The sequence below is a fragment of the Palaemon carinicauda genome, chromosome 7 (genome assembly GCF_036898095.1).
Source record: "Palaemon carinicauda isolate YSFRI2023 chromosome 7, ASM3689809v2, whole genome shotgun sequence".
In the NCBI taxonomy this organism is placed as follows: domain Eukaryota; kingdom Metazoa; phylum Arthropoda; class Malacostraca; order Decapoda; family Palaemonidae; genus Palaemon; species Palaemon carinicauda.
The window spans coordinates 12,428,816-12,441,315 of NC_090731.1; the positions used below are offsets into that span (position 1 = coordinate 12,428,816).

Here is a 12,500-nt window from a genome sequence, read left to right on the forward strand (position 1 = left end):
TTCCGAATTTATTTTCGATAAAACTATACTGGGGTGTTACTGTACCTTCCTGTTCCTGTAGTATGGTTCAAGAGGGACAGAACAACAGAGTTTTTTAGTCTGAGTCTGTGTTGTCTGGCTTGGGGCTGAGTCCCCCTCGCTGACCTGACACAGACAAAGGGAGCTTAGCTCCCTTAGGTCACTACCGAAGGTTTCTGTGGATATGATTCCTTCTTTTGTGATCTACCAGACTAGTCCTTGTTGCTGTTCTCGGGGGAGGATAAGTTCTTTCCCTGGGAGTAGCAACGCCTTCCTTGCTTTGGTGCTCTGGGAGCTGGCAAGTATTGCTGGCCTCCCCCCTTAGATCTCCCTTAGGCTAAGATAAGTTTCTTGGCTGCGGGTGATCTGTCACTAAAGCAAGGTTGGCAGGACCCTCTTGTCCCTTCCCCCTCTTTCTCCGTAATGGCCGAGCCATTACTGTACTGTACGTCGTTCTACATCTGGACCTAGTATAGGTTAGGATGTGGAATTGACTCAGCCCCTTGCCGGCCGGCAGAGCTGCTGGCCGGCAAGGGTCTTATGTTTCGAGTGCTGCCCGGACCTCTCTTGGTCCCTCATCCATGCCGGCCTGTAGAGCCAGACGGCATTGGTCAGGAAGCCTGAATTAGTTTCTCCCCTTCCTTATATGCACTCTTTCGGTTGCCGGGCTTGGAGGTTGTGTACACTCTTAACCCGGCATCCATTCTATTTTTCTTCTAGTGCTGTACCTGACCCGGCTGCCGGCCTATGAGGCCGGCAGCCGGGCAGGTGTAGTCCTCTGGTTCTTTTGCTGCCGGCTGGCATCGGTCTTGTACCTTTGCCGGCCGGCTTATGTCAGCCCTTGTCTGCCGGTCACCAACAGTGTGGCCGGCAGCTGGGTACTACCTTGTGTAGTTGCTGGCCGGCAGCCATTGCCGGCCAACATTGGCTGTTACCGGCCGGCAGTTGCTGCCGACCGGCACATGCATTTGAACCAGAGTGCTGCCGCCTTATAGTTGTTAAGTAGTATACTTTAAAACTAGTTGTGGTGTGTGCCGGCCGGCAAAGGCAGGCCGGCACACATCCCCCTATACTGTACTAGTATTCTTCAGTATAACATATACAGTAAGAAGAAAACTATGGTAAGGGTTTTGGTACAGCACTGTGTCTTCTAACACTATTGTGTTTTCTTGCACATCCCTTTGCTGTTGCCCTACAGATAGGAAGCTGAGTTCTTTCCTGTCTATTATCCAGGATTTTAAAATCATTGCTTAGGTGTGAGCTCCACCTGTTTCCTCTGGAAACCTTGCATTGGTTACTCTAGAAGAGATAAACCATTTTGATTTTATTATCTGGAAGGCTGCAACAATGGGTTGTGAGGGAAACACAAGTGTGTGTCTTTCCTTTCTGAATTGTTATGCTATACTATGCATATCCAGTGATACATGGTTCACTTGATACTCATGGAAATTTCTTCTCTTTACAGAAGGACACTCCGAAGTGGGGAAGTGCTTTCTGCAACGTCAGCAGCAAGAACCTCTGCGGACATGAGTTTTGTAGGAGACACGCAGCATACGCTGTCTCCAAGGATGATCTCCGGTATTGGGACCCTCAGGTATGTACTGTGCGCACTAACCTGATTATTGAGACCTTTAATTCCCCTAGGACAGAGGAATCAAGCTTCGTACCTGGGTGAGGGGCTTCCAAAAGAACACTTCTGGCCCTTATCTTCCAAGTGAGAAGATGAGGGCGTATCTTTTCCCTAAGGCATCAGCTGATGCAGTGATTCCCCAGCCTCAAGAGGAGATCCCCTAAGTTCAGATCCAGGTGGATGCTGAAGTCGCGGTCGCGATGCCAGACATCCAGTTAGATGACAGGATGTCTGATGTGGACGGGTGTCAGGAGGAAGACCTCCTGGTAGAAGCCCAGGATGAAGTTCAAGCCCCAGATGTTGTAGAGGTAGACGTCGTCAAGGTGTCGGCTACTCCGGCTCAGATTCTGGAGCCTATTCCCTCTACATCGGCCGGTCTCCCAGTAGAGCTGGGACAGGCCCTCTCTTCTATTGTTGGAATGATCCAACAAATGCAGAAGGAGAATCAGGAGAAGGCGGCTGCAATGGAACTGCGAATGCAGTGCCTTGCAGAATCACATGGGCCCCAGAAAAAGCTCAATGTGAAAGACCTTCCCTTGTGCTCAGAGGCTAACCCATGGAGGTATGCTGAGCACATGCCGATGACGACTGGAAAGATCGTCATCTCGGATAAGTTGGGCTCAGTTCCCCTGGAGGAGGTGGAATTCTGGCCCAGCAAGGCATCATATCCGGACTGTTATGTCCGGCTGAGGAAGGAACCAGCTTCAAAGGAGGAGACAGAGCCGAAGGAGGTCATAGTGATGGACCATGCTAAGGCTCAAGCTCTACTTTCATCCTCGATGAAAGAGAGGGGCTTCTCTAACTCAAAGGTAGCCGCATTGAATAGGAAGCTCCCTTCCTTTGTGTCCTCGCCTACTAGAGCCTTCCCCTTTTTTACAGAAAGGGTTTCTGGCTGTACTAAAAGCAGTTGAGGCCGGCAAGTCTTGCCCCTCCCTAGAGGAGTGTAAACCCTTGTCGCTGACCCTGCCTATGGACCACAAAGACTGGAAGGACGTCCATCTTACGTTCTCAGTTGGAGGCTGATATTGCCGGACGTCAGTTCGGCAAGGACCTCCCTAAGCTGTCTGACTTTCTTTTACGAAGTGAGTTCGATACAAAAGAAAGACTGACTGCTTCAATGTCTCTTCATACTACTCTCGAGACGATGGCAAGTGACCCCAAGGTCCATGAAATGTTCATGGTAGTGGCCAAGTCTCATCTGGCCACAGTGACGAAGGACCTTTATGGCTTCGTCAAGGCAAGGAGAGCTTGTAGGGAGTTCGTGTTTACCTCGGCTACGGTGAGGCACGAGCCAAAGAAACTAATCTCCTCCAACATTTGGGGAAAAGACCTTTTCCCTACCGACTTGGTCAAAGAAGTTGTTGATAAGGCCGCCTTGGAGAATAGAAACCTTCTCCAGAAGTGGGGCCTGGCTATCAAAAGAAAGTCTTCCCCGGATGAGGGTCCTCAACCAAAGAGGAAGACTATGAGGACTAGGCTACCGTCTCGGCCAGCCAAGCCTCTTAGACAGCAACAGCAACTGCAATTGCCCTTGCCCCCAGTGCCCCAGATCGTGGCACAAACCCCGACCACTTTTCAGTAGGTACCCCAGGCCGTGTCGACACAGTCCACGGCATTCACCCCAGCGTTCGAAGGGCAGTCTACTTCCTTTCGAGCAAAGCCTAGAGGAGCAGCCAGAGGCTCGTCTAGACGCCCCTCAAGGGGAAGGGGATTCAGGGGTGGTCGTGGTCAGGAAGGCAAGACCTCAGGACGGCAGTCCAAGTGAGGTGATACCGGTAGGAGGGAGACTTCTGAAATTTCGGGATCGGTGGACCTTCGATCCCTGGGCCCACAGCCTACTCAAGAATGGACTGGGCGGGAGCTGGAACAGCACTCCACCCCCGTGCCTTCAGTTTTTCCAACACTCCACCCCCGTTATGGAGGAGTACGTTCAAGAACTGTCGGAGAAAGAAGGTGATCTGAAGGGTGATGCCCATCAATTTCTAAAGGAGGCTGTTTTGTGTTCCCAAGAAAGACTCGGAAAAGCTCAGAGTCATTCTGGACTTGTCGCCACTCAACAAGTTCATAGTGAATTGCAAATTCAAAATGCTAACACTGCAACACATAAGGACCTTACTGCCCAAGAGGGCATATTCCGTCTCTATAGACTTGTCAGACGCCTATTGGCACATTCCAATTAGCCATCGACTCTCCCCCTACCTAGGGTTCAGGCTACAACGAAGACTATACGCCTTCGGAGCCATGCCATTCGGGCTAAACATAGCCCCAAGGATTTTTACGAAGCTTGCGAGCGTAGCTCTCAAACAATTACGCCTAAAGGGAATTCAGGTAGTAGCCTACCTGGACGACTGGTTGGTGTGGGCAGCATCCGAGACAGAATGCTTGCAAGCTTCCAGTCAAGTAATCCAGTTCCTAGAGTACCTAGGCTTCAAGATCAACAGAAAAAGTCTCGACTTTCTCCATCTCAAAAGTTCCAGTGGCTGGGAATCCACTGGGACCTTTTGTCACACCGTTTCTCCACCCCGGCGAAGAAAAGGAAGGAGATAGCGGGTTCTGTCAAGAGACTTCTAGATTCCGAAAGGATATCAAGACGCGAGCAGGAGAGGGTACTGCGCTCTCTCCAGTTTGCTTCGGTGACAGACCCAGTGCTAAGAGCACAGCTAAAGGATGCAATCGGAGTTTGGAGAAGTTATGCATCAAACGCGCGAAGAGATCTGAGAAGACCAGCCGCTTCGGCTAAGTACTCTTCTCAGGCCTTGGTCCCAAGCCAGACATCTAAAGAAGTCGGTTCTTCTTCAGCCACCTCCCCCGTCGGTGACGATTCACTCAGACGCCTCGAAGGAGGGATGGGGAGGTCACTCTCATCGGAAAAAAGTCCAGGGGACTTGGTCCAAGCTATTCAAGACCTTTCACATAAAACTTTCTAGAAGCTAGGGCAGTGCTCCTTACCTTAAAGAAAGTCTCCCCGCATCACTCGATCCACATAAGGTTGGTGATAGACAGCGAGGTAGTTGTGAGATACTTGAATCGACAAGGATCGAGGTCACCACCTCTCAACCAGGTGATGTTGGCCATCTTCCGATTGGCGGAAAAGAAGAAGTGGTACCTGTCGGCAGTTCACCTTCAAGGAGTCCGCAATGTGACAGCGGACGCTCTATCCAGGTTCACACCGATAGAGTCGGAATGGTCCTTAGACGCAGGATCATTCTCCTTCATTCTGAATCAGTCCCAGAACTGCAGATAGACCTCTTTGCGACGAAAGACAACAAGAAGTTGCCCCTGTACGTGCCCCGTACGAGGACCCCTTAGCGGAAGCAGTGGACGTGATGTCCCTCGACTGGAACAGATGGTCCAAGATTTATCTGTTCCCTCCTCACAACCTTCTGTTGAGGGTCCTCAACAAACTGAGATCCTTCAAGGGGTAGCGGCAATAGTGGCCCACAAGTGGCCGAACAGCGTGTGGTTCCTCCTGGCATTGGAACTGTAGCTGAAGTTTGTACCACTACCAGATTCAGTTCTGACCCAGCGAGTCCAGATGTCAACTGTCTGCGCTTCATTACAGAAAACCCGGACCCTGCAGCTCATGATTTTCTCTCCCTAGCGGTGAGAAAGCGTTTCGGGATTTCGAAAGCCAGTATAGACTTCCTTGAGGAATATAAGTGCAAATCTACTAGAAGGCAATATGAGTCATCTTGGAGAAAATGGGTGGCCTTTTGTCAAGGCGAAGAATCCGCAGGAGATCTTGACAGACTTCTGCTTATCTTTCTTCTCCACCTCCATGGTCAAGGATTGGCAGCGAACACGATTTCAGCGTGTAAGTCTGCTTTGACAAGACCCATTCTATATGCCTTCCAGGTCGACCTAGGTAACGAGATCTTTAATAAAGTCCCGAAAGCCTGTGCTAGGCTCAGACCTTCAGCACCTCCAAAGCCCATTTCATGGTCTTTAGACAAGTTCTTCATTTCGCTTCTCTGTTGAGCAATGAAGAGTGTGCGTTAAAGGATTTGACACAAAAAGTTATTTTCCTATTTTGCACTCGCGTCCGGGGCCAGGGTTAGTGAGATTGTAGCCTCTCGAGAGAGGCAGGTCGTGTTCAGTTCCTGGATGGGGGAGAACTGAACCTGTTTCCGGATCCTACGTTTCTCGCCAAGAATGAGTTACCCACCAACAGGTGGGGTCCCTGGAGAATCTGCCCTCTGAAAGAAGATGCATCTCTATGTCCAGTAGAATGCCTAAAGGTCTATCTTCATAGAACTTCAGACTTCAAGGGTGGTCAACTATTCAGGGGAGAAACATCAGGCTCAAATTTATCTCTGAATCAACTCAGAGCGAAAATCACATATTTTATTCGCAGAGCGGATCCTGACAATACACCCGCAGGTCACGATCCGAGGAAAGTTGCCTCATCCTTAAATTTCTTTAATTGTATGGATTTTGAACATCTCCGTTCATACACTGGCTGGAAGTCTTCCAGAGTGTTCTTTCGCCACTATGCGAAGCAAGTAGAGGAACTAAAAGAGATCTGTGGTAGCAGTGGGTCGCGGTGTTAACCCTACTGTTTAACTCTGCGAGGAACAGTGGTCTTAATTGGGACGATTAATTCCAGGGTGAGTGTGTAGTTACATACTGTACTACAAACTAAGTGAGGGCACTGTGTTGCCCATGCAGACTGTTCCATTTCCGAAGGTGAACCTAGCATAAGTGCAGACATGTGTGCCGAGTATTTCTAACGCTAATGTCATTGATTTGTAATGCAGGCTTTTATGACTTTGATACCTCGGTATCTTAAAAGTGGCATCTAATGTTTTTTCTTTCAGACAAACAAGCTCTGTTTACTATCATACTTATGCTTAAAGTTTTGGGTTATCCTCTTCTTATGTATATATATATATAATTGTGGTTAACCTGTCTATTTATTGCCTGTCAATAATCTGGTTCTTGAGAACCTTGCGTCTCCTTCACCTGTGTCAATTTATTGGTATAATTGAGCATTCATTCTATGTACCTTATCTGGGATAATTCTAATAGAATTGTTCCTTTATGCAAGCTATGTTGCATTGGTTTTCCTCCTATGCGGATATAAAACCTTTGTCCAATACAAGTATTGTGCGGAGAACTGGTCGATATTTCATATTGACGCAGTGGTTCTTTAAAAACTATGCTTTACTTAATATAGGGCGAGACCACTATATTAGCTTGCCTGGTATTCATACATAGGTATATGTACTCTTCGAGACTTTTCCAGAGTCTAGTAGGACATTTCCCTGTAGGGGGCAGGAAGCTCTAACATAGTTTATAGTTAGTTGAAAAGATGTATAACGGTAACATCTTAGGTCTCTAGGTCTAGTCGACCGGGAAAAAATTACCTCCGGGGAGTACGGCACGTTCTGAGAATCCACAGATACAGTAATGCTCTGGTACACTTCCATCAGGACGACATGGCTTGAGCCCAAAAAACAGATTTTGAGCGAAGCGAAAAATCTATTTTTGGGTGAGATGGCCATGTCGTCCTGATGGACCCGCCCTTGCCTTTCTAAGAAAGGGCTGTAGGACCCCTCCCTACATACAGTATCTGTAGCACCTCGTGTACGCTACAAGGAATACAGATGGCGCCAGGATTGGCGCCAGGCACGCATACGAATCGGAGGATAGGGAAGCCTTGGGAGCGGCTCCCCTTTTTCTTTCCCGAATTCGTATCTCGCCAATCACCTCCTACGAGACGAAATCTCTGTCCAGGATGTAGATTGCCATGTGGCGTGTCTAGAATACGTCCTCTGATATGTCGCGATATCCCTTTCACGAGGGATACTCGCTCCAGGAGTTAGAATTCTGGTACCTTAAGGTAAATTCTCTGGGAATATCGCCGTAGTTGTAATATACCCTAGGAAGCTACCCTATAGGAACTTCCATCAGGACGACATGGCCATCTCACCCAAAAATAGATTTTTCGCTTCGCTCAAAATCCGTTTATATATATATATATATATATATATATATATATATATATATATATATATATATATATATATATATATATATATATATATATATATATATATATATATATATATATCTATATATAAATATATACATACACACATAAATATATACATACATACACACACAACACACACACACATGTATATATATATATATATATATATATATATATATATATATATATATATATATATATATATATATAATGTATACATATAGTCAGTCTCTAGGGTAATGTCACTGTCCCTTGCCCCTGCCTATCATGAGCGGCCTTTAAGTCTTTAAACTGTCTGTATACATACATTTGCTGATCGCAATGTATATACAATATAAACTTCATTGATTCGTACCATTGCTATGTCTCCCTCTTCTTTGAGGTCTTACCTTACAAGTAACAAGCTTTGAATAAAGGAGTTCGAATAAAGAATATGTTGAGACGCTGTTAAGTGCACTGTTAAAAATCTACATAAAAAACGGTAAATATCTGGCAACATTTATTCCAGGATTTTTTTACCGTTTTAAAAACCGGTATATTGACGTGAAAGAGTGATGTTACGGTCACCAACCCGTAAATGATAATGAAAAAGTAAGGCAAAATTACTATCGCCTGTGTTTTACTGAAATACGGTTGGGAACAGTATACTTTTACGGAGAATATCCGATTAAAATTACGGTTTTTTTTAACAGGGTGAGAGGTTTGAAAGTACAGAGAAGAGATGTGTGATAAGCTCCAATAAGTTCCGATAAAGAGCCAAAGTGGACTGTTGAGAACGTATCCTCTGTATATTTTATGGAATGCAATTTAGAGCACTTATGATGGCAGCGTACCATAGAAAATATACATAGGAGAATCATTCATTTGATGTGAAAGATGGTTTAGGCAATGTTGTGCTATTTCTGATGACAAAATGAGTCATAGATTTGATGTGGAATGGTTGGCGTTTGCAGATAATAATGAGGTTATTAGGAGCAAGTGTTTACGTATCAAAAAGACAAACTATGTATCTTATTATATATACAATTAATTCCTTATTGACATATACTTTATCATCAGCATAAGCACCACAGTACATAGGATTATTGATATGACATCTTGTATCAAAATAATCATTATTAATGTTAGGTTTCTTTTTAAAAAAGTTAATTCTCTCCATAACTTTTAATTTTTTTTTTTTTTTACTTTAGATGATATTCTAGTAAGTTTAATTCTTTGCAATTCATCATTGAGTTAAAGGAATTATTTGATAACTCCTAAAGTCTAACATGAAATTTGTTCAGAGTTTTATGACTCTTGGTGGTTAATTGACTGTATTTTCCAAAACATGTCTTTTATTAGGAAGTTTCACTTTGTACCAAGATCACATTAGTTTTATATGTATTATTGCAATACGTTTAGCCTAGTGAATATTTCTTACTGACACCAAGACATTAAGATGTCAAAAGTATGAATGGTACTATAACTTTGAAAATTTCTCTGGTAATGCTAAACTTGTTTGTTAGAACATTTGGGACTAAGGAATGATTTCCAAATATAACATATACCCTGACTAATTATCCTAGACCATAGGTCAGTTTCTTCCCAGTTTCATAGATTTATGAAACATGTTAAGTAGGTACTTTAATTGTGGCTAAAACTTTCAAAAGTTATTTTTACGTGAATCTATTTTTTAAGGTCACAGATCAATGACCTTAGATGTCAGGATGGCAGATAACTCCTCATCAATCAATCAAACAATCAATCAATCAAGCAACCAATCAATTTCAATGTATGAATTTTTTTTTCAATCTAAATCTGAATTAATATATTTTCTAACGTTATTGATCAATTTTATTTTATTTTTCCTGCATAGCTCAGAAACTATGATGGTTGTAGATACTATTTTTTCAGAAACCCTATTATAGGTTTGACTGTCAAACAATAGCTTAAGGAAATTTGATGATCTAACATACGCCTGAAATCTTTCATATGTTATTTCGTTACAGCAGCGTTGATTATCTTTTAATAAATATAATTTGAAATTAATTTTATAAAAACAACAACAACAACAACAACAACAACAACAACAACAACGATGATGATGATGATGATGATGATGATGTAGATTACTGAAAGCCTTTAATTATAGTAAACATCATAAATGGTATTGAAAGCAGGAAATTTTCTTTCTATCTAAAAAATATGCACTGAAATATTTATAAGAAAACAGAATAAAGAAAAAGAAATAAAAAGGAATTTGAATATTCATAAGAAAAAAAGTAGGAACATTGAATGCAAAACAATTGTCTTGCGATATACAAGTGAGCTGTTCGTGACAATTGTGTATAACTGCGACTAAAAATTTTTTATTTTTTATTAATTTTTTTTACGATTTCCAAAAAAAAAAAAAACATAAAACAGCTATGTAGATTCTTTTAATATTTGAAATATAACGACAAATAGAACTATGCGCCACATGGTATGTCACGCACATGCTCATGCGTGAGAGAGAGAGAGGAGAGAGAGAGAGAGAGAGAGAGAGAGACCCAAATAATAGCAAATCTCAATAACATCTGAAAAACTATAAAACCATAAAATGTGGTGGATGTGATTGATATTCTTTTGTGATTTCTTTTTCAATTATTCATGTTTGTAAGTTTGTTTGTTTATTTGGTTTAAAGTAAAAGTTATTTTTTCAATCGTTAAAGTTAATTGATAACTTATGAAGTCGGAATTATATGTGTAGTGACTATAAAAGACTATCTGAAGCATGTGAACAGAGTTATGCTACTATAAACTAGTGGATATGTTATAGAATTGAGAACACATGTTCCATAATGCAGGTTATATAGCTATATTCTCTCTCTCTCTCTCTCTCTCTCTCTCTCTCTCTCTCTCTCTCTCTCTCTCTCTCTCTCTCTCTGAGAAATCTTTTAACGTGCATTTTGAATGTTATACAGATATTCTCTCTCTCTCTCTCTCTCTCTCTCTCTCTCTCTCTCTCTCTCTCTCTCTCTCTCTCTCTCTCTCTCTCTCAATAAGGAGAAAAAATATCAACGTGCATATTACATATTAAGATTTTTTACTTCTCTCTCTCTCTCTCTCTCTCTCTCTCTCTCTCTCTCTGAGAAATCTTTTAACGTGCATTTTGAATGTTATACAGATATTCGCTCGCTCTCTCTCTCTCTCTCTCTCTCTCTCTCTCTCTCTCTCTCTCTCTCTCTCTCTCTCTCTCTCTCTCTCTCTCTCTCTCTCAATAAGGAGAAAAAATATCAACGTGCATATTACATATTAAGATTTTTTACTTCTCTCTCTCTCTCTCTCTCTCTCTCTCTCTCTCTCTCTCTCAATAAATAAATAAATAAATAAATAAAAAATCTTAACCTGCATTTTGAGTGATATATATATTTTTTTTTTCTCTCTCTCTCTCTCTCTCTCTCTCTCTCTCTCTCTCTCTCTCTCTCTCTCTCTCTCTCTCGAGGCCAAAAAACTATCAACTGCAAAGTAGCTAAATTTAAATATTACTTTCCAATACTTTCCGAGCGATTTGTTGTTATGACACGAACTGGGATTCGCGATGTACGTCACGCACCATCACTTTGAAGTCATAGGTCTCTCAGCGCATTATCTCTATTTTAGGCGTAGAGGAGATTGAAGGAAAGGGGGGAGTGGGGGGTGGTTGGGGGTGGCTGGGGTAGGGGTGTGGGGGGCTGGGGGGTTGTTGCTTGCTGTCGGAAAGAGGGGTCAGGGATTAGAGTTTGTGAATGAAAAGCCTTGCGCAATGCACTGGCTTCCCTCACCTCTCTCTCTCTCTCTCTCTCTCTCTCTCTCTCTCTCTCTCTCTCTCTCTCTCTCTCTCTCTCTCTCTCTCCATAACACCTCTACGGATAATTAATTTGTGTCACATGAGCCGCCATTAGTTGATGGAAGAGGCTTTAGTGTAACTTTGATGCTATCGGAAATCCGTTCAGATGAGAGAGAGAGAGAGAGAGAGAGAGAGAGAGAGAGAGAGAGAGAGAGAGAGAGAAGGCTAGGGTGTTTGAGTCAAAGTAATGTACGCTTTCTTAATTGCATAATCTCATTCACTCCGATTACGTGTGAAGTTGATTTGCATAACTTATAATCCTATGAAATGAACGTATCTTACTTCAATCATATAATTGATTTGATTGCATCTAATGATTTCAGAAATATTTTAGAATGATTTGGAATTAGTGACCCACAAAAATATATCTAGGTTTACATTGAGATATCCGGATATAATGAATTTATAAGTAAATAAATAGATTGTAGAATTTTCTATCTTTTGGATTTCTCAACAAAATATAGATAGGAATACTATCAAAGTTTCTGTCTGTGTCTCTGTCTGTCTGTGTGTCTGTCTGTCTATGTGTCTGTCTGTCTATGTGTCTGTCTGTCTATGTGTCTGTCTGTCTGTGTCTGTGTGTATGTCTGTGTCTGTCTGTGTCTATGATCTAGGTTCAATCGGTTATTCTAATTGCTTTAATAAAAAAAACGCCTATTAAGTTTCAGAAAAATCCAATTTTTTTTCTTCGATCTTCAAATATTTCTTAAAGCCATATATCTTGTATTGGCATATCTTATTTGTATCTTAATACCTGTAATGTACGAATTTTCATTTTCTGTTTACATTACATATTGTTCAGAATTTGATACTGATGGTATATTCTATAATTACCTGATCGGAGATGGATAATTGTCAATAATCCAAAGCTAATGTACGGCCGGATTTATCTTTATTATTTAGTTTCATACATCTTATTTCATACTGAATGGATATATTCAAATGAACAATTTACTGCCAAGTAAAAAAACAAGAAAACGGAAAAGATAGAATAAACTACACTTAGAAAA

General features: G+C 42.2%; 1 long non-coding RNA gene across 1 annotated transcript in view; it reads right to left on the bottom strand.

Moving 5' to 3' along the window:
- The window catches only part of LOC137643473 (uncharacterized), a 122,113-nt gene that overhangs the window by 66,515 nt on the left and 43,098 nt on the right, over window positions 1–12,500 (bottom strand). The gene's annotated exons all lie outside the window — the stretch shown is intronic.